Source organism: Ranitomeya variabilis, chromosome 3, assembly GCF_051348905.1.
Source record: "Ranitomeya variabilis isolate aRanVar5 chromosome 3, aRanVar5.hap1, whole genome shotgun sequence".
Lineage (NCBI taxonomy): Eukaryota > Metazoa > Chordata > Amphibia > Anura > Dendrobatidae > Ranitomeya > Ranitomeya variabilis.
The window spans coordinates 239291199-239317170 of NC_135234.1; positions in this window are offsets into that span (position 1 = coordinate 239291199).

The window sequence follows — 25972 nt, forward strand, 5'->3', positions numbered from 1 at the left end:
GAAAGGCAAGACTCCTGCTCAAACACACACTTTTCCAACTTGGCATAGAGGTAGTTTGCCCCTAAGAGGTCGAAGACTTGCAAACATCTCTCCGGTGGGAGTCTATATCTGGAGAGTAGATGAGAATATCATCCAGGTAAACTACAACCCTCACGAATGCGAATCCGGTTGTAAGCAGCCCGCTGATCAAGTTTAGTAAATACCCTCGCTATCAGATATCAGTGGCAGAGGGTACTTGTTCTTAATGGTGATGTCGTTAAGACCTATGTAATCTATGCATGGACGTAGTTCTCTGTTCTTCTTCTGCACACAGAAGAACCCCGCCCCTCCAGGTGACACTGACTTCCTAATGAATCCTCTTGCCAGATTCTCCTGGACATATTGGGTCATTGCCTCCATCTCCGGGAGAGACAGGGGATAGACTCGACCCCGGGGAGGCTCAGCACCCTGCAAGAGGTCAATAGGACAGTCATAGGGACGATGGGGTGGAAGAGTCTCCGCAGCCCTCTTGGAGAACACATCCGCATAGGGCCAATAGTGCTTGGGGAGAGAGGAAAGATCTTTGGATACTTCGGTAGTAGCAACCTGAACGCACTTCCCTCAGACATCTACCTTCACAGGATTCACTCCATCCCAATATTCTCCCAGAGGACCACTCTATATGAGGAGACTGGCAACGTAGCCATGGTATCCCTAACAGAACCTCATCAATTCCCTCTGGAATAATCCCATCAGGATAATATCCTGATGGGATGGAGACATCGGTAAAGTAAATGGGATGGTTTGGTGTGTTATCTGTAAGGGCAGTGTCGGCCCATTTACCACTCGTACAGTCACAGTTTTGGCGAGCATCACCAGGGGTATTGCGTGCCGTTGGGCGAAGGCAGAAGACTTAAAATTTCCCTCTGTCCCAGAATCCACACAAAGCTCTACCATAAGAGTGGAAGGGCCAAAGGTAATTGTCCCATTGAAGGACAGTTTGGAGGAAAACGCCGCTGTGTCTAGTGAACCTCCTCCAAAAATTTCTAGACGAGATCGTTTCTCAACCACTGAGGACATTTCCTGGCATAATGTCCTGACTTCTGGCAGACAGTACAGGCCATGGGTATTCGAGCGGCTCAGGAGTTAGATCCCGCTCAAGAAACCTCCATGGCCTCATGTGGCTCGGACACCTGAACCGGAGATAACAGGGGTCTGGCGAAGGTGGGAGCCAGCCGAAACCTCTGCCTACACTGGGCTCGCTCCAACATTCGTTCGTTAGAACGTTGGTCAATGCAGGTAGATATTGCTATTAGCTCCTCCAGTGTGGCGGGAATCTCCCTAGTGGCCAAGGCATCCTTCACATGGTCAGCCAGTCCCTTCCAAAATACTGGGATAAGGACTTTATCCGGCCACTCCAGCTCAGATGCCAAAGTCCGGAATTGGACGGCAAAATGGCTGACCATGGATGAACCCTGTGTCAATGCCAGCAGTTGGAGTGCCATATCACGGGTGACACAAGGTCCCAAAAAGACCTGTTACAGAGTGCCCAAGAACTGCGGAGCACTCTACTCCACATGATCGTTGCGCTCCCACAGCGGCGTTGCCCACTCCAACGCCCTGCCTGACAGAAGGTATATAATTAATACTACCTTAGCCCGTTCTGTGGGAAAATGTGCAGCCAGAAGCACAAGATGTATAGCACACTGGCTCACGAATCCCCGACACAGTTTACTGTCACCAGCAAACTTATCTGGCAACGGGAGATGGGATAAAGTCAGAGCAGGGGTGGCAGTGGACAAAGTATCTGCAGCAATGCTAGCAGCCTGAACAGCAACTGCGGTAACATCCACGGCCGAGGTTGTGCGATCAAGAGCCGCCAACCTGCCCCCCAGCTGCTGGATGTACCACTGTAGTCGTTGATCATCTGCCATTACTAACCAGACACTGGTGCTAGTATAATTTTAGGGCTAACGGAATGAACCAAATAACATAAAGGGAGATATGAGATGCATTCGCAGCCCGGGGTCCACCGTGCAGAGATGGAACCTGCTGCTGAGTAATGGCGGATGAGCGCGGTGGATTCTCACACGAGGGTTAGACCTCACCCAGTGTGAATAGAAATTAACTTTGTTGCTTCACAGAGTCACTTAAATGAACGCTGTGCCCTGTTAATAGTCACTGGGTGCAGCTGGTGGATGCTGGTGGGATCCCTATGATTCACGCCCTCTATGCTGGTGATTGGATTGCTCTGACCCTCAGTGGCTTTTGAGCCCACACCTGAGGACACCCTGAGTCAGATGCTGAGTCCAAGTGGGAGTTCCCACCGTACACTGACCGGTTGTCAGGACTAACTAAAGATTAACTGCACAGAGTGTGTACAGCGCCGCTCTGCCGGACACCACTAACCACCCTAACTAGAGCTAGGAAAGCGCACTGGTTGCGCGCGGTGGCTGCTAATTGATGCAATAATTCATGTCTAGTGCTGGATGGCACAATCTGGCGCTAGGTAGCCCAATAACTCAAATACTTTCAACAACACTAGGGATGGTAATGATTAAGGAGCTTTCACCAGTTTCAGTCATACTTCCACACACACACCCTTTCAGATTTATACTAGCGCATGGCCGAGCGGCCATGCGAACCTTTTACAGCTGTAGCCTTGCGGGACCTTCCTAGTGATCCAATCGGAGCCGATTGAGAGGTCGTCCCATGGGCATGCTCAGTAAAAGAAAAGCAGGACTTAGTCCCTGAAACGTCTGATCAATGCTGGTTACGAAGGCTGAGCTTGGAAAGGCAGCTGTAACCAAATGCACAGTATCTGCTTGAGCTAGATGCTGGGATTGATGTCTCTGCTGTGCAGGCTCCACTACGGCTGGAGGAGAATGGGAGACCGCAGCAGACATGGTTTAAGATTCACCCTGTGCAGCGGCGGGAACTTGACTCCTAGCACGCACCTCCTTCAAAATATCTAATGTCTTCCACAGGTTCCTATTAAAACCTGTGGGGACAGTTAGAGAAGATTCCTCATCCAATGTTCCGCCAGTGCTAGTAGAGGCTTAGCTAGAGTATGAGAAAGGGCACATCATTGAATCACGGTGGGTGCGCCGGGGGCTTCAGTACCTAATCCACTGGTAGGGATATTCCATTGAGGATTGGTCATGGGTTCCGGCCAGTTCTGTGCACGCTGAACGACTGGTGCAGGCTTTTCATGCCAGATACCCTGAGAAGCCTGGGGGTCCAGTGGCCCCCCGTTAAGAGGGGGTACTGTCATGGTTAGGACATGGTTAATGTCCTGTTCTCTCAGGGTTAATTTTGATGGCCTCCCTTTGCATCTGGGAAAGGTATTTATACTCACTCCAGACTAGGATTCCCTGTCAGTTATACTTTCATCTTGTCTGTGTGCCTGACCCCTGGAGTGTGTGCTCAGTTTGCAATTTTGTTCCATGCTCTCCATACTTTACTCTGCTCATTTGTTCTCTTGGATTTCTGACCCTTGGCTTCTCTTCTGACTATACCCTGTCTCTCCTCTTTGGTACCTCATGATCTCCTGGTTCTGATCTTAGCTTGTTTGACTACTCTCCTGTGTGTATCATCTCCTCTAAACCCCGGCGTCTGGCTCCGCACCCGACCATCTCCCACTCTGTCACATGGTTCAGGTCCAGTTTGTTACCTGGTTAGTAACCCAGCACTTTGCTCCGCTCCCTTGCTGCTGTGTGCAGCTCTCCCCACAGCAGTTACACCTGGGAGTCGTGACACCATGTGCCTGATCATGCTGGTGGTGGTCAGGCTGGTAGTTTTGCTAACCTCGCTGATACAGGCATGGCAGGTGGTGCAAATGGCCTATTTGGGGTTATCGGCAGAGTCTGTAAAAAATAACCAGACTCGGGAAGACCTAAAAGACGGAAAGGCAACTTCCATCATGTTGCTGATACGGGGAACGGATGCACGCCTTCTGTCTGCAGCCACCACACTGCTTCTTCCTGCCTGCTTGGGTGCTATGCCTCCTTCCCCATGTGTACTTCTGTCCTCGCTCTGCATGTCCTCCTGCAAGGTTGGGTCAGTTACTATATCATCCACCCCCTCTTCTTCCACATCCGCACCCTGGTCCTCCTCCTGACTTTCTGGCAATTGTGTCTCATCATTGTCCACCTCCTGTGACACTTTCCCACCGCCGTTTTCATGTGACCATGGCTGCTCAAATATTTTGGCATCGCTACATGCGATCTCATCTTGCCCCAATTCAAGTGTACCAGCCGAGAGTTCTGAATCTATAAATGGAAACGTGAGCAGTTCTTGGGAGTGTCCAAGTGTGGGATCAGTTGTCTTCGGGCACTTGGCATGGTGGGAGGAAGGAGGATCAGGGTGAGTAATATGCGGCCCAGACTCACGGCTACTCAGATTTGAACATGTGAAAGACGTGGTGGTGGTGGTGGCAAAGTGACTGGAAGCATCATCCGCTATCCAACCAACAACCTTTTGACACTGCTCTGGGTTCAATAGTGGAGTGCTGCGGTCCCCTAGTAATTGGGATAGGAAGGTCGAGCGAGAAAATGTGGGTATTTGTTGTGGCCCACTTTCAGCTTGCCCACGGCTTTGGCCTCCGCATGCACCATCAGCATCACATCCACTTCCCCGTCCCTTGCCAAGCACCTTTCCCATTTTCAGTGGACTATTAAAATATTTTCCACGTTCCCTACAAATGGCTGAATTTGGAACAAACTTATATGTGATCAGTGTGCATAAAAACCAAAGTTTTAATTCTCTGGAATGTAGGTAATTTTTTTTTTAAATATTGTTAATAACTAGGGTAAGACACAGGAAAACCAGTTCAAAGGAGCACTCAAATGCCACAATTTTTAGCCCACAGACAGATCAGGCATCTGACGGAGATACCAGACTGTTCAATATGTGGCCTGTATTTTTAAATTTTTTAACCCAAAGTAGTATATTGAACTAGGGTAAGACACAGCAAGAAAAGGGCAATGTAGCCCTGAAATGCCACAATTTGTAGCCCAAAGATAGATCTGGCATTTGACGGAGACACCAGACTGTTCAATATGTGGCCTGTATGTTTGTTTTTTATTGAAAAATACAGTATAGAATTATGGTAAGACACAGGTTAAAAAAAAGTCCTGAAATGCCACAAAATTTGTAGGCCACATATAGATTAGGCTTCTGACGGAGATAGAACACTGTTAAATATATGGCCTGCGTTTTTTTTTTGCACACCAAAATTGTGTCAATAGCTAGGCTATGACACTCCCAAAAAATTATTTGGAGGACTAAAATTGTAAAATATTTAGCGCAATGATATGCGATGCGAGTGGCAGATACAGTGTTAAATATATGAACTGTAGCTAAATATTTTTTGGGCAGCTAAATATTTTTTTGCAAGCTAAATATTTTTTGGGCAGATATTTTTTTTTTGACAGCTAAATCTTTTTTGGGCAGCTAAATATTTTTTGAGCATCTAAATATTTTTTTTTCACATAATTATTTTTTTGGCAGCTAAATTATTTTTGCAAGCTAAAAATTTTTGGGGCAGCTAATTTTATTTTGGCAACTAAATCTTTTTAGGCCTGCTAAATATCTTTTGAGCAGCTAAATATTTTTTGGTTAGATAAATATTTTTTTGGTCAGCAAAATGGTGTCAAAAAAGTTTATAAGACATTCCAAAAAATGCTACAGTACCACAAAAAATTCTGGAATTTCCTGCGCTCTCAGATGTGATAACCAAAATCAGGCAACCAGGAAAATAACCAATCCCACCAGTTACCATTACTTTGTGTGATGCAATCAACATCATCATGTAACTGGTCTATCTGAGACTGCAAATTCTGTCTATGATCTGACAAATTAAAACACCCCATACCTTCAAACTCTTGACACCCATGATAGTGAATTAATAACAAATAATCTATAGTTATATCTAATAATATATCTACTAAAGCTCTACTGGTAGTTCCAATATGGGCTCCCGATGGTCATTAATATCTTAGCACTACACTCACTGACAGAAATTATGTCGCTTATGCACTCACTGACAGAAATTATGTCGCTTATGCATGTTATGTAAATAAAAGCTTATAACCTGACGTTAAATTCATCCATTGGTTGTATAAATTATTCTTTTGAAAGCTGAAACCCTCCGAAATGTGGTTTAGGTTAAGAAAATAAATTGGCATCAATGCAGAAATATTGATCAGTTAATGGACACAGAATGGTCAGATTTTGGCAAGACAAGTTTTGTCGCCCACCGAAAGTAATCTGATATTCAAACAAATAATTAACTTAAAATACAAATATATGTTGCATAACATTGGTGAATGAAGTTGTGGTGCTATTAGAGTCATATTTAATATTTTGTGTGACTTCCATGAGCTTGAAGGACTGCATCCATGTGGTTCAACAATGATTCGTACAATTTATTAATGAAGTCTTCAGGAATAGCAAAGAATGCAGTCTTACATGCCTCCCAGAGTTCATCTAGATTCTTTGGTTTTGTCTTCCAAGCTTCCTCTTTCATCCTACCCCAAACATGCTCAATGATGTTCATGTCTGGTGACTGGGCTGGCCAGTCCTTGAGCACCTTGATCTTTTTTGCCTGCAGGAACTTTGTTGTAGAGATGGATGTATGAGATGCAGCACTATCCTGCTGCAGAATTTGACTCCTTTTATGTTTTGGAATATAAGAGGTAGCTAATACTTCTTGATATTTTAGGCTATTGATATTGCCTTCCACCTTGCAAATGTTTTGCACACCCCCATACTGAATGTAACCCCAGACCGTGATCTTTCCACCACCAAATGCAACTGTTTTCTGGGTGTATTGTGGATCCATACAGGCTCCAGTAGGTCTCCTGCAGTATTTGCGGCAGCTGTGGTGTAATTCTACTGAAGATTCATCAGAGAAATACACCTTCTGCCACTTTTCCAGCGTTCAGCTGTTTAGCAGGCTGTGGGACTTTGCAAATGCCACACGGTTTTTTATTTTGCCTTTTTAGTGCTGGCTTCTGGACACTGATTTGACCATGGAGGCCATTTCGAGACAGAATCCTACAAACTGTTCTAGTTGACACAGGGACTTGAGGTGACCAGTCCTGTTGGAGCTCTGCTGCAGTGGAAGAAGGGTTTTCTTTGGATTTTTTAACCAACAAACGTTCCTCCTGAGCAGTTGTCTTGCGGGGTCTGCCGGACCTGGGCTTGTCAAACACATCTCCAGTCTCTTCAAATCTTTTTTAAATTCTTTGTACTTGATGCTGAGACACATTAAAGATGCCAGCCACCACTGCAGTGGATCGGGTCTTCAGCCTCTAGATAATCGATGCTTTGGTGGCAGGGTGGATTTGTGGCATGTTGTCAGAGCTTAAGTTGCAGTTCAAGTGAAGGTCTGGGGTGCTGGGTTTCTTTTTATACACACACACTAATTAACTGATCATTTACTGAGCACAGGTGAGGATGTAAACTAGAATTGGGTGCATTATATGACCAGGCAACAAAACTTTTGTCTTGCCAAAATCTGACCATTCTGTGTCCATTAACTGATCAATATTTCTGCATTGATGCCAACTTATTTTCTAACCCTAAACCACATTTTGGAGGGTTTCAGCTTTCAAAAGAATAATTTATACAACCAATGGATGAATTTAACGTCAGGTTATAAGCTTTTATTTACATAACATGGATAAGTGACATAACTTCTGTCAGGGAGTGTACAATCCCATAGAGCACCTATGGAGAACACTGAAGAGACAAGTTGAGCATCACTCTTCACCAAGCATCCAGGCTTTAAAAGAGGTTGTTTTAGAAGTATGGAAAAGAGAAATGTTGCAATATGTTGCCAACTTGTTCAGCCCATGCCTAGAAAACATGGTGATGTCCTTAAAAATCATGTAGGTCATACAAAATACTAGATGTGGTGTTTTGATGTGGGGTGTACTCATTTTTGCATCAACTAATTTGAGAAAAGCTAAAGATATAGTAATGAAAGTTATATTAATCTTACTTTCATGTTATGGGTTAAACAATTTTCTATGAAACTCAGGACTTGTCAAAATTTTGGAAATTGCTCGTGTGTTCAGCACGATTTTAATTTTTATGCCCTTAAATTAGAGAGTCATGTCACACAAAATAGCTAATAAAAAACACATCCCACATGTCTACTTTACATCACCACATCAAGCAAAATTTACCAAACCATTTTTTAGGAACCACATCACCTTTGTGACTTTGAGAGGCCTATATGGTAGAAAATATCCAAAAGTGACACTATTCTAAAAACTGCAACCTCAAGGTGTTCAAAACCACATTAAATAAGTTTATTAACCCTTTAAGTGCTACACAATTAATGGAATGTGGAAGGAAAAAAAATAACCATTTAATAAACATTCAACTTTTTTTCACATTTTTTCTTTAGACTCAATATTTTTTTACTTTCTCAAGGGTAACAGGAGAAAATAGACCATACAATTTGTTGCGCAATTTCTTCTGAGCATACCGATACAACACATGTATGGGAAAACCCCTGTTTGGGTGCACAGCAGGGCTTGGAAGGAAAGGAGCCCCATTTGACTTTTTGAGCGTAAATTTTGCTGGCATAATTAGAAGATGCCATGTCGTGTTTGGAGAGCCCATGATATGCCTAAACAGTGGACACCATTTTGGAAACTAGACCCCTCAGGGAACTTATCTAGATGTGTATTGAGAACGTTAATATACTAAAATCACATTTTCCCCCCGAACGTTGTGCCGTGAATATACTAAAATCACATTTTCCCCCCAAAGTGTTTTTTAGCCCCAAATTTTTCATTTTCATAAGAGTAACAGGAGAAATTACACCATTTATTGTGCACTTTCTCCTGAGCATGTTGATTCACAATATGTGGAGGAAAACTCCTGTTTGGTTGCACGGCAGAACATGGAAACGAAGGCGCGCCATTTGACTTTTTGAATTGAAAATTTGCTGGAATCATTAGCGGACACCACGTCACTTTTGGAGAGCCTCTGATATGCCTAAACAGTGGAAACCCCCACAAGTGACACCATTTTAGAAACTAGACCCCTCAGGGAAATTATCTAGATGTGTATTGAGACCTTGAACCCCCAGGAGCTTCACAGAAGTGTGTAACTTTGAGCCATGAAAATAAAAATTTTTCCCACAAAAATGTTTTTTTAGCCCCGAATTTTACATTTTCATAAGGGTAACAGGAGAAATTGGACCCCAAAATTAGCGGTGCAATTTCGCCTGAGTACACTAATACCCCATATGTGGTTGAAAACTACTTTTGAGGCACAGTGCAAAGATCAGAAGGGAAGAAGCGCCATATTACAGTGCAGATTTTGCTGCACAGGTTTGAGGGTGCCATGTAACATTGGCAGAACCCCTGAGGTGCCTGATCAGCAGAACCCATCATTAGTAACCCTATTTTACAAACTACACAACTCAATGAATTCATCTAGGGGTGCAGTGATCAAATGGACAGCACAGGTGTGTCACAAAATTTTATACCATTAGTTAGTGAAGAAAAAATAATTTACATTTTTACCACCAAGATTGTGCGTTAATTCCAAATTTTACATTTCCATACTCGGAAATGAGTAAAAATATCACCAAAATTTGTCCCACTATTTCTGGTGAATGTACTCATAACCTATGTATGGCTGTGACACTAGTCACTTCTCACGGTCAAGGAGTCCAAGGTCAGAAGCTAGAAGGGTACGTCATAAACAGAAGGAAGAGACAAAAACGTAGTCAGGTAATGTTCTGAGGTCAAAGTCCCGGGAGGATAACAGATCGGAGCAGAAGGGGTTAAACAGGCGGATGGTCAGAACTAAGTCGAAGGTCAGGCAACAGATCAATCATACAGAACTCAAGGCACAGGGAGCACAAACCTCACTTGTTGAATGTACATCTGGCAGTGGTCTGGGAGAAGCTGCTCAGCTAAGTATGCATGGAATCACCCAGGATAGTGTACACTTGGAGAAAGCAGATGCCTCACAGTCACAGATTGCCTAGTCGAGCTGTCAGTCAACACACTGACAGCTCAGCATGCCCCTGAAACAGATTGGATGGCCATGCTGTCAATCAAAGTACTAATATCTTCAGCACGCTCCTGTACCGGATTGAACAGCCGAGCTGTCAGTAACTTCATCCCAGACACCCTGAGGGATGGAACCGTGAGAGTACTCCTCTTATAGGGGGGTCCACTGGACCCCCCAGGCTTCCCAGGAAATTTTAGATGGAAGGCCCTGACTAACTGTTTGGCCTTCACATCTCGAGCAGGGACCCAGGAGCTCTCCACTGGTCCATATCCCCTCCAGTGGATGAGGTACTAGAGGGATTTGTGGGACCTCAAAGAATCCACAAATCTCTGAACCTCATACTCCAGGCCACTGTCTACTGAAATCGGAGGAGGCGGGGATGAGGGGGAAAATGCAGAAGAGACATACTCCTTCAATAGGGATTTATGGAATACATTAGGGATGGGAAGGGATGGAGGAAGCTTTAACCTAAATGCCACAGGATTGACTGCCTCTAGGATCTCATATGGACCAATAAACTTTGGACCCAACTTCGCTGACAGCACTTAAGTTTAATGTTCTTAGTTGAGAATCAAACCTTATCCCCAATCTTAAAAACAGGACCCACTGACCGTCTTCTATCGGCCTTTTATTTTTGGCGAATCTGTGCAGTCTCAATATTCTTGTGAACCTCCCTCCAGACATCCCCAAGTCTCTGCACGGTGACCTCCACCCCAGGGCATTCAGAACTAATCCTAGAAAATTCGCCAAGATAGGAATGAAAACCATAATTACAGAAGAATAGTGAGGTTCCGGTAGATTGATTTACTTGACTGTTGAAAGCAAACTCAGCGAGAAGTAACAATGAAGACCAGTCCTCCTGTCGCACTGCCACAAAGCACCTTAAAATTTGTTCCAAAGATTGATTTGTCCTCTCAGTCTGACCATTAGTTTCAGGGTAATAAGAAGATGAAAATGACAAGTCAATTGCAAAATGCTCTCCAATATTTAGAGACAAATTGTACTCCCCTATCAGACAAAATGTTCAGAAGGATCCCATGTAATCTTACAATATGAGAAATAAACAACCTGGAGAGTGTCTCTGCATTAGGTAATCCTGACAAAGGAACAAAATGAGCTTGTTTGCTGAATCGATCAACTACCACTAGTGTTGAGCATTCCGATACCGCAAGTATCGGGTATCGGCCGATACTTGCGGTATCGGAATTCCGATACCGGGATTCCGATACTTGCCGCGTATCGGATACCGGAATCGGAAGTTCCAAGATTCAAAATGCAGAAATTCAGCCAATGAGAATGATTCCAAGTGTGGGCACATCCTGTTTAGCATGGAGGGCATGAAACTACTGGCAAGGCTGTGATTGGCTGCTGAAATGATGTCATGATGCAGTTTAAAAGTCGCTGGCGCCATTTTGCGATCACTCTGCTGTGAATTCAGTTAGTGACAGGACGCTGTTTGCTGACTGAGGGACAGTTTAGAGATAGCGATTTGCTTCTTTGTGCTTTCCAAAGGCTAATTTAGCAACCGCTGTGTTCACCTACTATTCACCTTGCTTTTGCCTTGTAGCGCTGTTTTCACAGCGATCTGCAAGGTCTGTGTGTGTGTGTGTGTGAGTGCAGCCCACTCTCTAGTCTGAGTGCAGCCACATAGGCCATCCATAGCTGGTTGTATTCAGTTCAGGGAGGGTGGTTCATTGCCTCATACTGTTCTTTTTTTTTTTTTTTTTCAAGTAGTGTAGTCTGCTGCTAATTTATTCAAAAAAATCCTATTAGTGTCTTTCCACCCGTCTCCAGCTAATTTGTGGAAAAACACTACATAGGATAACGTAGAGGAGGGTTTTTGGGCCTTGCAGCGCCGTTTACGGCTGTCTGCACGGTCTCCGTGTGACTGCAGCTCGCCCTGTAGTCTGTGAGCAGCCGTAGCCTGGTTGTCTCCAGCTCAGGGTTGTTCACTGCGTCATACCGCCAAATCAATTTTCATTTTGTTTAAAGTAGTGCAGGCTGCTGCACATTTTTTCAAAAAATTCCTATTAGTGTCTTTCCACCCGTCTCCAGCTAACTTGTGGAAAAACACTACATAGGATAACGTAGAGGAGGGTTTTTGGGCCTTGCAGCGCCGTTTACGTCTGTCTGCACGGTCTCCGTGTGACTGCAGCTCTATCCGTTGTCAGTTCAGCCCCCAAAAAATAAATAAATAATAAAGTTCACCAAACACACCAGTTACACCACTTTACATTTGTGTAGGCCACATTAGCTCATATTAAAGTCTAGTCCACACTTTAGAAAATTAGTGTTTCTTATACCTGTTAGGAGGAGTTGTTCAGGAATAAGCACACAAAGCCGTTAGTACTTTTCTGCTTATCTTTATCAGTCAACCAAGATGAAGAAGGCAGTGAGTAAGGCACGTGGGCGTGGGCGCGGAGCAGGGAGGGGACGTGGGGATTCTGTGCCTGCTGCGGGCACCGGTGACTCATCAGCACCCACATTCACCAGGCAACAGTCGTTCATGCGCAGCTTTGTGTCAGAGCGCCGTACACCGCTGCTGCGTGAAGAACAAATTGAAGCCGTTGTCGGATGGATGGCAGCTAATGCATCAACTTCAATTAGTGCCACATCCTCTCAGACACAGAGCACTGGAGAGCAGCCATCTGTCTCTTCACCACCTGCCAAATTGCCCAGGCAGACAGAGAGCCCAGGACAGGAGCCGTCTCTACTTCTGTTCTCTGAATCTCTTGGCTTGGAAACAGGGGGCCAGCCAAGCAGCATTGGAGAAATGGAAGAAGAGGCAGGGTGCAGTGATGCCCAACAGCTTTTTCTCTCTTCCTCTGAAGAGGCGGGTGGGCCAGTGGCTCCGGTCACCACATCGCAGGCCGCATCAGCTGATGATGACACTCAGGTGCCACTTACTGGTGCGTGCTCTGCTGCTGAGACTACCCAGGAGGAGCAGTTGGGGGCAGAGGGTAGTGTAGATGATGAGGTCCTTGACCCATCTTGGCGTGAGGGACAGGAAGGTGGTGGGAGCAGCTCTGAGGAAGAGATTCCCCGTACGGCCCAAAGAGGGAGAGGGAGGGGGAAGACTGCGGATCCTGCAGCCTCCGCTTTGGTACCCGTTAGGAGCATGTCTCTTCCAAAAGCCAAAAAGGGCGCTCCCAAGACTTGCAGTGCCTGGTCCTTTTTTGACACAGTTGCAGATGACATTTGCTATGTCAGATGCAAGGTGTGTCATCAAAAAGTCAAAAGAGGTCGAAATGTCAGCAACCTCAATACCTCCAACATGTGGAAACATGTGCGCAACAGACACCCGGCGGAGTTAGAAAAACACACTGAAGAGCTAGGCCAACCAACAGCGGCAGCTACCACCTCTTCAGCTCGTGTTGCCTCTTCCTCTAGCTCACACGCAGCTGGTTCGGCTTCCTCCCAGGATCGCCGTGGAAGAACCTCTGGCCCTGTTGTCCAGAGACCCGCTGTAATTCCACCCGCAGCACCACTTTCCCAGTCATCCACACACTCCCAGCCCAGTCTACAGCCATCGGTAGTACAGGCATGGGAGAAAAGGCGGCCTTTCTCATCAAACCACCCACGAGCACAGGCTCTGACTGCAGGCATTGCCAAACTTCTTTCACTGGAAATGCTGTCATTCAGGCTGGTGGAGACTGACAGCTTCCGTGACTTGATGTCATTGGCAGTCCCACAGTACAATGTGCCCAGCCGCTTTTACTTCAGCAGGCAAGCCGTCCCTGCCCTGCACAAGCATGTGGAGGGACACATAAAACACGCGCTACTGAACGCCGTCAGTAGCAAGGTCCACCTCACCACCGATGCGTGGACCAGTCAACATGGACAGGGGCGATACCTTTCCCTCACTGCCCATTGGGTTAATGTCGTTGAGCCGGGTACAGACCGTGCGAGTGGCGCAGGACGTGTCCTGCCCACTCCAAGGATTGCAGGAATCCATTCTGTACGCATTGACTCCTCCTCTTACACCAGTTCCTCAGAATCATCGCTGCAGGAGCCGTCACAGTCCACCTCCACATGGACCCGTGATGAACGTGTACCTGTTACGACCGACATGAGCACAGCCGTGGCCAAACGTCAACAGGCCGTCTTGAAATTAATTTTTTTGGGGAATCGTAGCCACACAGCGCAGGAGCTCTGGAATGCCATCAAGCAGGAGAGCGATGTGTGGTTTGTGCCAGCGAATATCCAGCCAGGCATGGTAGTGTGTGATAATGGCCGAAATCTGGTGGCAGCTCTGGGCCTCGGCAACCTCACTCACATCCCATGTCTGGCACATGTGCTCAATTTGGTCGTGCAGAGCTTTTTGAGGGACTATCCGGATCTTGATGCACTGCTGCACAAGGTCCGCCTAGAGTGTGCTCACTTGCGGCGTTCCAGCATGGCAAAAGCGCGCATTGCGGCTCTGCAGCGCCGACACCGCCTGCCGGAACATCGCATCATATGTGACCTACCTACCAGGTGGAATTCCACGTTACATATGTTGGAGCGGTTGTGTGAGCAGCAGCAAGCTGTAATGGAGTACCAGCTGCTTCAGGCGCAAAGAAGTCGCAGTCAGCGCCGTACAGACTTCACAACCACAGAGTGGGCCACTATGAATGACGTCTGCCAGGTTTTGCGTCCCTTTGATTATTCCACGCGGATGGCGAGTGCAGATGATGCACTAGTCAGCATGACTGTCCCCCTTATCTGCCTGCTTGAAAAATCACTGCAAGCGCTAAGGGATGATGTTGTGGAAGAGGTGGAGGATGAGGATTCACCATTTCCATCATCTTCTGGACAGTCAGCGCCACGTGGTTCCTCACTAGGGTTGAGCGACTTTCATTTTTTTAAGATCGAGTCTGGTTTTGTGAAACCCGATTTAGTCCAGAGTCGAGTCGAGTGAAGTCGGCCGATTATCGCTAAAAGTCGGGGATCGACCGAAACACGAAACCCAATGCAAGTCAATGGGGAAGCATAGCCGGCAGTGAGTGGAGGCCAGGAAAACACCTACAGTGCACATTTTACTGCCAAAAACATCCATTCTTGTTTTCTGAAGCTTGTCAATCTTAATTAACTTCATAATAATAGTTGGGCACTGGAAATTGGTGGTCATTTGGCAAAAGTTGTGGGGGTAGGGCTGGTTCAAGGTTTTAGTGGGCCCAGGAAACATGGACTACGTCATGGCGGTGGAGCAGGGAGAGGTAAGTATTTCAACGTTGCAAGTGCTGTGATCCTGAGCAAGCAGGGGGGGCCCACTCGTTCGCATTGGCACTGGCACAGGGCCCCTCAAAGTACGGCGGTGTGTTTGCATGGCGGGGGCGCCTCCCACCAGCAGCGACACTTTTGCGTACTCTGAGTGGCCCTGTGCCAGTGACGTCGCCAACGAGTATGCCCCCCCACCTGATGAAGGAACCTGCACTTTCATCTGCACCTTCCTCTTTGTCCCTGTGTAAGGTGGTATAATATGCGGGAAGGGGAACCTTACTTTCAGCAGGGTCAGATTCTGGCTATGTAGAGTACAAGGGGAATGTAGTGGTCTAGGTCAATGTACCAGCAGACTCATCTAGCAGTGGCTGGGCAATGGGCAGGATGATGAGGAAACAGATATAGGGCCAAAGAATAAAGTATGCTAAATGCAGATCAAAATTGGTAACAGGACTAAACAGGCGGCATTGCTTTGTTCAGTGGAGTAGCAAACCCAAGAGCAGCAGACACTGTTTCAAGGGCCTAACCACACTAGTAGGCCAAATGCAGTTTAATATCTGATAGTATAGGCCGAAAGCCAGAATGTGGAAGCTCAGCTTTATTCAGTTGAGGGCAACACCAGGCAGGGGCAGACACCGTTAGTAGGCCGGAACCACCATTTTGTTTTTTAAAAAACACTTAATGAGAGCCAGAAGGTTGAAGCTCAGCTTTATTCAGTTGAGGGCAACACCAGGCAGGGGCAGACACCGTTAGTAGGCCGGAACCAGCAATGTGTTTAAAAACAGCAGTTAATCAGAGCCGGAAGGTAGAAGCTCAGCTTTATTCAGTTGAGGGCAACACCAGGGAGGGGCAGAAGCCGTTAGTAGGCCCTAACCACCATTTTGTTTTTTAAAAAACACTTAATGAGAGCCAGAAGGTTGAAGCTCAGCTTTATTCAGTTGAGGGCAACACCAGGCAGGGGCAGACACCGTTAGTAGGCCGGAACCACCATTTTGTTTTTTAAAAAACACTTAATGAGAGCCAGAAGGTTGAAGCTCAGCTTTATTCAGTTGAGGGCAACACCAGGCAGGGGCAGACACCGTTAGTAGGCCGGAACCAGCAATGTGTTTAAAAACAGCAGTTAATCAGAGCCGGAAGGTAGAAGCTCAGCTTTATTCAGTTGAGGGCAACACCAGGGAGGGGCAGAAGCCGTTAGTAGGCCCTAACCACCATTTTGTTTTTTAAAAAACACTTAATGAGAGCCAGAAGGTTGAAGCTCAGCTTTATTCAGTTGAGGGCAACACCAGGCAGGGGCAGACACCGTTAGTAGGCCGGAACCAGCAATGTGTTTAAAAACAGCAGTTAATCAGAGCCGGAAGGTAGAAGCTCAGCTTTATTCAGTTGAGGGCAACAACAGGGAGGGGCAGAAGCCGTTAGTAGGCCCTAACCACCATTTTGTTTTTTAAAAAACACTTAATGAGAGCCAGAAGGTTGAAGCTCAGCTTTATTCAGTTGAGGGCAACACCAGGCAGGGGCAGACACCGTTAGTAGGCCGGAACCAGCAATGTGTTTAAAAACAGCAGTTAATCAGAGCCGGAAGGTAGAAGCTCAGCTTTATTCAGTTGAGGGCAACACCAGGGAGGGGCAGAAGCCGTTAGTAGGCCCTAACCACCATTTTGTTTTTTAAAAAGCACTTAATGAGAGCCAGAAGGTTGAAGCTCAGCTTTATTCAGTTGAGGGCAACACCAGGCAGGGGCAGACACCGTTAGTAGGCCGGAACCAGCAATGTGTTTAAAAACAGCAGTTAATCAGAGCCGGAAGGTAGAAGCTCAGCTTTATTCAGTTGAGGGCAACACCAGGGAGGGGCAGAAGCCGTTAGTAGGCCCTAACCACCATTTTGTTTTTTAAAAAACACTTAATGAGAGCCAGAAGGTTGAAGCTCAGCTTTATTCAGTTGAGGGCAACACCAGGCAGGGGCAGACACCGTTAGTAGGCCGGAACCAGCAATGTGTTTAAAAACAGCAGTTAATCAGAGCCGGAAGGTAGAAGCTCAGCTTTATTCAGTTGAGGGCAACACCAGGGAGGGGCAGAAGCCGTTAGTAGGCCCTAACCACCATTTTGTTTTTTAAAAAACACTTAATGAGAGCCAGAAGGTAGAAGCTCAGCTTTATTCAGTTGAGGACAACTTGAATTAGGGACTGCATACAGACTTAGCAGGCTGTCCCCTGTGTGGACCATGCATCCAATACATTAACCCATTGAGCCACAAAGGACACGTAACCTTCCGTGGCCATGCCTACAGGTCCATGTGTCTGTTGTCAGGTGTACCTTTGTCAGTGTAGGCCTATTGGAAGGAGGGACCGCAGACAGGCTTCGAAGGCCTAACACAATAAAATGGGCTGGCTGTAGGCACTTTAAAATTGGTTCCAGGGGTACACGGGCAGCAGTGGTCTGGTCAGTGGAGGCCTAGTGGAAGGAGGGACCGCAGACAGGCTTCGAAGGCCTAACACAATAAAATGGGCTGGCTGTAGGCACTTTAAAATTGGTTCCAGGGGTACACGGGCAGCAGTGGTCTGGTCAGTGGAGGCCTAGTGGAAGGAGGGACCGCAGACAGGCTTCGAAGGCCTAACACAATAAAATGGGCTGGCTGTAGGCACTTTAAAATTGGTTCCAGGGGTACACGGGCAGCAGTGGTCTGGTCAGTGGAGGCCTAGTGGAAGGAGGGACCGCAGACAGGCTTCGAAGGCCTAACACAATAAAATGGGCTGGCTGTAGGCACTTTAAAATTGGTTCCAGGGGTACACGGGCAGCAGTGGTCTGGTCAGTGGAGGCCTAGTGGAAGGAGGGACCGCAGACAGGCTTCGAAGGCCTAACACAATAAAATGGGCTGGCTGTAGGCACTTTAAAATTGGTTCCAGGGGTACACGGGCAGCAGTGGTCTGGTCAGTGGAGGCCTAGTGGAAGGAGGGACCGCAGACAGGCTTCGAAGGCCTAACACAATAAAATGGGCTGGCTGTAGGCACTTTAAAATTGGTTCCAGGGGTACACGGGCAGCAGTGGTCTGGTCAGTGGAGGCCTAGTGGAAGGAGGGACCGCAGACAGGCTTCGAAGGCCTAACACAATAAAATGGGCTGGCTGTAGGCACTTTAAAATTGGTTCCAGGGGTACACGGGCAGCAGTGGTCTGGTCAGTGGAGGCCTAGTGGAAGGAGGGACCGCAGACAGGCTTCAAAGGCCTAACACAATAAAATGGGCTGGCTGTAGGCACTTTAAAATTGGTTCCAGGGGTACACGGGCAGCAGTGGTCTGGTCAGTGGAGGCCTAGTGGAAGGAGGGACCGCAGACAGGCTTCGAAGGCCTAAAATAACAAACAATAGGCTCATGGCAGTTTTACAGCGGTTACATGGATACACGGGCAGGCAGCTTGGTGGTGAGTGGAGGAGTATTTAAAGTAGGGACCGCAGACAGGCTATCAAAGGCCTAAAATAACAAACAATAGGCTCATGGCAGTTTTACAGCGGTTACATGGATACACGGGCAGGCAGCTGGTGATGAGTGGAGGAGTATTTAAAGTAGGGACCGCAGACAGGCTATCAAAGGCCTAAAATAACAAACAATAGGCTCATGGCAGTTTTACAGCGGTTACATGGATACACGGGCAGGCAGCTGCTGATGAGTGGAGGAGTATTTAAAGTAGGGACCGCAGACAGGCAAGGCCTAAAATAACAAACAATAGGCTCATGGCAGTTTTACAGCGGTTACATGGATACACAGGCAGCTTGGTGGTGAGTGGAGGAGTATTTAAAGTAGGGACCGCAGACAGGCTATCAAAGGCCTAAAATAACAAACAATAGGCTCATGGCAGTTTTACAGCGGTTACATGGATACACAGGCAGCTTGGTGGTGAGTGGAGGAGTATTTAAAGTAGGGACCGCAGACAGGCTATCAAAGGCCTAAAATAACAAACAATAGGCTCATGGCAGTTTTACAGCGGTTACATGGATACACAGGCAGCTTGGTGGTGAGTGGAGGAGTATTTAAAGTAGGGACCGCAGACAGGCTATCAAAGGCCTAAAATAACAAACAATAGGCTCATGGCAGTTTTACAGCGGTTACATGGATACACGGGCAGGCAGCTGGTGATGAGTGGAGGAGTATTTAAAGTAGGGACCGCAGACAGGCTATCAAAGGCCTAAAATAACAAACAATAGGCTCATGGCAGTTTTACAGCGGTTACATGGATACACGGGCAGGCAGCTGGTGATGAGTGGAGGAGTATTTAAAGTAGGGACCGCAGACAGGCTATCAAAGGCCTAAAATAACAAACAATAGGCTCATGGCAGTTTTACAGCGGTTACATGGATACACAGGCAGCTTGGTGGTGAGTGGAGGAGTATTTAAAGTAGGGACCGCAGACAGGCTATCAAAGGCCTAAAATAACAAACAATAGGCTCATGGCAGTTTTACAGCGGTTACATGGATACACAGGCAGCTTGGTGGTGAGTGGAGGAGTATTTAAAGTAGGGACCGCAGACAGGCTATCAAAGGCCTAAAATAACAAACAATAGGCTCATGGCAGTTTTACAGCGGTTACATGGATACACGGGCAGGCAGCTGGTGATGAGTGGAGGAGTATTTAAAGTAGGGACCGCAGACAGGCTATCAAAGGCCTAAAATAACAAACAATAGGCTCATGGCAGCTTTACAGCGGTTACATGGATACACAGGCAGCTTGGTGGTGAGTGGAGGAGTAGTGCAAGGAGTGTCTGTCCCAGTACTCCCAAAATATAAATAGATGTTAATGTCTCGCAAAACAACCAAAACAAAAAAAAAGGTGGCATACTTAGGTACAGGGGTGGGCTCATCTACTGAGTTTCTGACATAGTAATTTGGCAGTAACTATTTAATGGTGCCAATATAGGACACAGACACAGACTACTTTAAGTTGCATCATAGATGTCTACAAATTTGTATTGTCAGTGCCAGACATTGAATGATGTCAGCGAATAGACTAAAGATTGGTGGAGCTGTGCGACATAATTTTGCACGTGGTAGAGCACATTTTGAGCTGGGGTAGGGGGGAACTCTCTTGAGGCCGGCGGGACCGCCCCAGGGCCCCCCATGTTACAACGGTGTGTCTGACGTTGGGTGCGCACCACCACCGCCAGAGACACTACATTGTACTATGAGGGACCCAGTAGCAATGCCGTCAACCAAAAGCGAGCACACCCACCTCTTCAGACAAACAGCAGTCTCACGGGTGCTTGCGCCAAGTCGCGATACCACGGCCCCGTGTGGGGAGTTTTGCCATTTAGGGAGGTGTAAACATGTCGTATGCTGTACAATCAGCTGCAGCAAATTAGACATTAGAAAAGTAATTCACAGGCAAGAGCTTTTCATAGGAAAGCTAGGTGTCGGCCGGGCAAGGTGGGGCAAAAGATTTCGAAATCCAGTTGTGGTTCATTTTAATGAATGTTAGATCGTCAACATTTTGGGTAGCCAGACGAGTCCTTTTTTCGGTTAATATTGAACCTGCAGCACTGAATACTCTTTCTGATAGGACACTTGCTGCCGGGCAAGCAAGCTCCTGCAATGCATATTCTGCCAATTCTGGCCAGGTGTCTAATTTGGAGGCCCAGTAATCAAATGGGAATGACGGTTGAGGGAGAACATCGATAAGGGATGAAAAATAGTTAGTAACCATACTGGACAAATGTTGTCTCCTGTCACTTTCAATTGATGCAGCAGTACCTGTCCTGTCTGCGGTCATAGCAAAATCACTCCACAACCTGGTCAGAAAACCCCTCTGTCCAACGCCACTTCTGATGTGTGCACCCCTAACACTCCTAGTCTGCTGCCCCCTGGAGCTCGTGTGAGAACGATCACGTGCGCTGTGTGCTGGGAATGCCTGAAGCAAACGGTCAACAAGAGTTGATTGTTTGGTTGCTAATATTAGTTCCAAGTTCTCATGTGGCATAATATTTTGCAATTTGCCTTTATAGCGTGGATCAAGGAGGCAGGCCAACCAGTAATCGTCATCGTTCATCATTTTCGTAATGCGTGTGTCCCTTTTTAGGATACGTAAGGCATAATCCGCCATGTGAGCCAAAGTTCCAGTTGTCAAATCTCCGGTTGTGATTGGTTGAGGGGCAGTTGCAGGCAAATCTACGTCACTTGTGTCCCTCAAAAAACCAGAACCCGGCCGTGACACGCAACCAATTTCCTGTGCCCCCGGGAAAGGTTCGGCATTAAAAATATACTCATCCCCATCATCCTCCTCGTCCTCCACCTCCTCTTCGCCCGCTACCTCGTCCTGTACACTGCCCTGACCAGACAATGGCTGACTGTCATCAAGGCTTTCCTCTTCCTCTGGTGCAGACGCCTGCTCCTTTATGTGCGTCAAACTTTGCATCAGCAGACGCATTAGGGGGATGCTCATGCTTATTACGGCGTTGTCTGCACTAACCAGCCGTGTGCATTCCTCAAAACACTGAAGGACTTGACACATGTCTTGTATCTTAGACCACTGCACACCTGACAACTCCATGTCTGCCATCCTACTGCCTGCCCGTGTATCCTCCCACAAATAAATAACAGCACGCCTCTGTTCGCACAGTCTCTGAAGCATGTGCAGTGTTGAGTTCCACCTTGTTGCAACGTCTATGATGAGGCGATGCTGGGGAAGGTTCAAAGACCGCTGATAGGTCTGCATACGGCTGGCGTGTACAGGCGAACGTCGGATATGTGAGCAAAGTGCACGCACTTTGAGGAGCAGGTCGGAGAACCCAGGATAAGTTTTCAATAAGCACTGCACCACCAGGTTTAAGGTGTGAGCCAGGCAAGGAATGTGTTTCAGTTGGGAAAGGGAGATGGCAGCCATGAAATTCCTTCCGTTATCACTCACTACCTTGCCTGCCTCAAGATCTACTGTGCCCAGCCACGACTGCGTTTCTTGTTGCAAGAACTCGGACAGAACTTCCGCGGTGTGTCTGTTGTCGCCCAAACACTTCATAGCCAATACAGCCTGCTGACGCTTGGCAGTAGCTGGCCCATAATGGGACAACTGGTGTGCAACAGTGTCATCTGCCGATGGAGTGGTTGGCAGACTGCGTTCTGTGGAAGAGCTGTAGCTTCTGCAGGAGGACGAGGAGGAGGAGGAGGAGGGGGTGCGAACGCCTACAGCCAACTGTTTCCTAGACCGTGGGCTAGGCACAACTGTCCCTAAATTGATGTCGCCTGTGGACCCTGCATCCACCACATTCACCCAGTGTGCCGTGATGGACACATAACGTCCCTGGCCATGCCTACTGGTCCATGCATCTGTAGTCAGGTGCACCTTTGTACTCACAGATTGCCTGAGTGCATGGACGATGCGCTGTTTAACATGCTGGTGCAGGGCTGGGATGGCTTTTCTGGAAAAAAAGTGTCGACTGGGTAGCTCGTATCGTGGTTCAGCGTACTCCATCAGGGCTTTGAAAGCTTCGCTTTCAACTAACCGGTAGGGCATCATCTCTAACGAGATTAGTCTAGCTATGTGGGCGTTAAAACCCTGTGTACGCGGATGCGAGGATAAGTACTTCCTTTTTCTAACCAGAGTCTCATGTAGGGTGAGCTGGACTGGAGAGCTGGAGATCGTGGAACTTTCGGGTGTGCCGGTGTACATGGCAGACTGAGAGACGGTTGGAGACGGTATTGTTTCCGCCGGTGCCCTAGATGCAATATTTCCTCCTACAAAACTGGTGGTTCCCTGACCCTGACTGCTTTTGGCTGGCAAAGAAACCTGCACAGATACTGCCGGTGGTGCGGAAAATGGTGGCCTTACAGTGACGGAAGGGATGTTGCGTTGCTGACTAGCTTCATTGGCCGAGGGTGCTACAACCTTAAGGGACGTTTGGTAGTTAGTCCAGGCTTGCAAATGCATGGTGGTTAAGTGTCTATGCATGCAACTAGTATTTAGACTTTTCAGATTCTGACCTCTGCTTAAGCTAGTTGAACATTTTTGACAGATGACTTTGCGCTGATCAGTTGGATGTTGTTTAAAAAAATGCCAGACTGCACTCTTCCTAGACTCGGATCCCTTTTCAGGGATTGCAGACTGAGCTTTAACCGGATGGCCACGCTGTCCTCCAACAGGTTTTGGCTTTGACACGCGTTTTGGGCCAGATACGGGCCCGGCAGATGGAACCTGTTGCGATGTTGATGCCTGCTGCAGCCCCTCCTCCACCTCCGCTTCTGAACTACTGCCGCCTGCACCCTGTTCCCCCAATGGCTGCCAATCGGGGTCAATAACTGGGTCATCTATTACCTCCTCTTCGAGCTCGTGTGCAACTTCGTCTGTGTCACTGTGTCGGTCGGTGGTATAGCGTTCGTGGCGGGGCAACATAGTCTCATCAGGGTCTGATTGTGGATCTGTACCCTGAGAGGGCAATGTGGTGGTCTGAGTCAAAGGAGCAGCATAGTACTCTGGCTGTGGCTGTGCATCAGTGCACTCCATGTCAGAATCTACTTGTAATGGGCATGGCCTGTTAAATGTTTCACTTTCTAAGCCAGGGACGGTATGTGTAAAGAGCTCCATGGAGTGACCCGTTGTGTCGCCTGCTGCATCCTTCTCTCTTGTTGTAGTTTTTGCTGAGGAGGACAAGGAAGCGACTTGTCCCTGACCGTGAACATCCACAAGCGACGCGCTGCTTTTACATTTACCAGTTTCGGAAGAGGAGGCAAAAGAGCTAGAGGCTGAGTCTGCAATGTAAGCCAAAACTTGCTGTTGCTGCTCCGCCTTTAAAAGCAGTTTTCCTACTCCCAGAAAAGAGAGCGTTCGAGGCCTTGTGTAGCCTGACGACGAAACTGGCTCCACAGCTCCAGACTTAGGTGGAATATTTTTATCCCCACGACCACCTGATGCTCCACTACCACTACCATCAGGGCCGGACTGGCCATAGGGCACTTCTGGCAAATGCCAGAAGGGCCGGTGCCAGTGGTGGGCCGCTCAATCCGCCGCCCCCGCCGTCGCATTCAACTATACCGGCGTATAGACGCCGGTACAGTTGAATGCAATGATGGAGGAGAGAGCGTCTACAGACGCTCCTCTCTCATCATTCCCCGCTCTGCCTCTGACACTGCGGGTGCGCGATGATGTCATATCATCGCGCACCTGCTGTGTCCCGGGCAGACTGCAGCTGCTGAGACAGGAGCAGGAACCAGGAAGCAACGCTGGGCACGAGGAGAGGTGAGGAGAGTTTTTTTTTTTTTCTGGACTGTGGGGCCATTCTCGGAGGAGGTGAGGGGAGGAAGAGGAGAGATGTGGGCTGTATATATTTCTCTGTGGGCTGTGCTCTGTGCTGTATATAGTTCTCTGTGGGCTGTGCTCTGTGCTGTATACTACTGTGGGCTGTATATAGTTCTCTGTGGGCTGTGCTCTGTGCTGTATACTACTGTGTGCTGTATATAGTTCTCTGTGGGCTGTGCTGCATATAGTACTCTGTGGGCTGTGCTGTATATAGTACTCTGTGGGCTGTGCTGTATATAGTACTCTGTGGGCTGTGCTGTATATAGTACTCTGTGGGCTGTGCTGTATATAGTACTCTGTGGGCTGTGCTGTATATAGTACTCTGTGGGCTGTGCTGTATATAGTACTCTCTGGGCTGTGCTGTATATAGTACTCTCTGGGCTGTGCTGTATATAGTACTCTCTGGGCTGTGCTTTATATAGTACTCTGGGCTGTGCTGTATATAGTACTCTGGGCTGTGCTTTATATAGTTCTCTGTGGGCTGTGCTGTATATAGTTCTCTGTGGGCTGTGCTGTATATAGTTCTCTGTGGGCTGTGCTGTATATATTACTTTGTGGGCTGTGCTGTATATATTACTTTGTGGGCTGTGCTGTATATATTACTTTGTGGGCTGTGCTGTATATATTACTCTGTGGGCTGTGCTGTATACTACTGTGTGGACTGTGCTGTATACTTCTACGTGGGCTGTGCTGTATACTACTGTGTGGTCTGTGCTGTATACTACTGTGTGGTCTGTGCTGAATACTGCTGTGTGGGCTGTGTTATCTACTACGCGAGCTGTGCTATAGTATGCAGGCTGTGCTGTATACTATGCGGTTTGTGCTATATAATATGCGGGCTTTGCTATATACTATGGGGAGTATATTATATTCTATGGGGGAGGCCATGTTATGTACTATGTGGCTGTGTTATATACTATTGTGGGGGTATATTATATTCTATGGGGGAGGCTGCGTTATATACTATGGGGGCTGCATTATATTCTATGGGGGGCTACATTATATATTATGGGGAGGTGGGCTGTATTATATTCTATGGGGGTTACATACTCTGGGGTGGCTGCATTATACTCTGTGGGGTGGCTGCATTATACTCTGGGGTGGCTGCATTATACTCTGGGGTGGCTGCATTATACTCTGGGGTGGCTGCATTATACTCTGGGGTGGCTGCATTATACTCTGGGGTGGCTGCATTATACTATATGTGGGCTGCATTATACTGTATCGAGGACTATGGGGAATACGTTATACTATATGAAGAACTATGGGGTGCATTATACTATGGGAAGTGAATTGTACTACATGGATGACTGTGGCGGTGCATTATACTATATGGAGCACTATGAGGATTGTATTATGCTATATGGAGGACTATGAGGATTGTATTATGCTATATGGAGGACTATGAGGAGTGTATTATACTATGTGGAGGACTGAGCAGTGTATTTTAATATATGGAGGACTATAGGGAGTGTATTATACT